General features: G+C 36.7%; 1 pseudogene; it reads left to right on the forward strand.

Moving 5' to 3' along the window:
- Nucleotides 1-211: 211 nt before the first annotated feature.
- Nucleotides 212-327, forward strand: LOC112483823 (annotated as a pseudogene).
- The last annotated feature ends 738 nt before the right edge of the window (nt 328-1,065 follow it).

A 1,065-nucleotide genomic window follows, 5' to 3' on the forward strand; every position in this document is an offset into this window, starting at 1 on the left:
TTTTAAATGCGTTATTTTCAAAACTCTTAATTTTAATGCATAATGAAGATCTTTCTCCTTTGTGATACATTAATACATTGATATTAATCAGACCTAACTCCATGAATTTAAAAATCCATTGTTGGATGTGGTTCCATAGTGTAGCGGCTAGCACATCTGCTTTACTTGCCGAAGGTCCTGGGTTCATGCCCCAGTGGAACCATGGTCCATGGTCTACGGCCACGCCACCCTGAACAAGCCTGTTGTCTGATCTCGGAAGCTAAGCAGGGTCGGGCCTGGTTAGTACTTGGATGGGAGATCACCTAGGAAGACCAGGTGCTGTAGGCATAAATAATAATAATAAAATGATAATAATAATAAAAATCCATTGTTGCCTAGGCCCAGTAATTCTCAACACTAGCTACATGTTAGCCTCATTGGCAGAGTTTTCTAAACAGTATGCAAGTCTACATTTCTCAGATCTGGTCTAATTGCTGTAGGGGCGGGGGCCCACGCATTAGGAATTTTTAGAAGCTTCCCAAGCTTTTCAATTCCAATTCACAGCCTAGGCTGAGAACTTTTTCCTTCATTCAAACCAGATGCTTTCAAGATTATATGGATTTTTTTAATAGTTGAGAAATATTCAGTGTTTTGTTTTATAGTAAACAACTCTTATTTCTAATAACCATCATAATTCTAGATGCAAAGAAATTCCACTTATTAAAGCAATAAAGGATAACACTAAAACCATAATTCTTTAAAAAACTATTCCTAACAACTTAGAGTATCATCAAATAACGTAGAACTTGCATTTCATTCTTATCTACTTATTCACACAGTGTTATTTGAAGTGAGCACCAAAACGAGATCAGGAATGCTGATGAAGTATAATACAGTAGCTATAAATTTTACAAGATGCCACAGTAATATACTTTTAACAGACCATAACCCTCTCAAGCAATGTCTATCCACTAAGAAAAAAAAAAAATCTAAAATAGCATTTCCTTGGGATCCTCTTTCCTTAACTGAGAGTGAACTTGGCTAATTCCAGGACTGGCCCCTAAACACCCTACAAGGATGGCATAA

Source organism: Pteropus alecto, unplaced genomic scaffold, assembly GCF_000325575.1.
Source record: "Pteropus alecto unplaced genomic scaffold, ASM32557v1 scaffold97, whole genome shotgun sequence".
Taxonomy (NCBI): domain Eukaryota; kingdom Metazoa; phylum Chordata; class Mammalia; order Chiroptera; family Pteropodidae; genus Pteropus; species Pteropus alecto.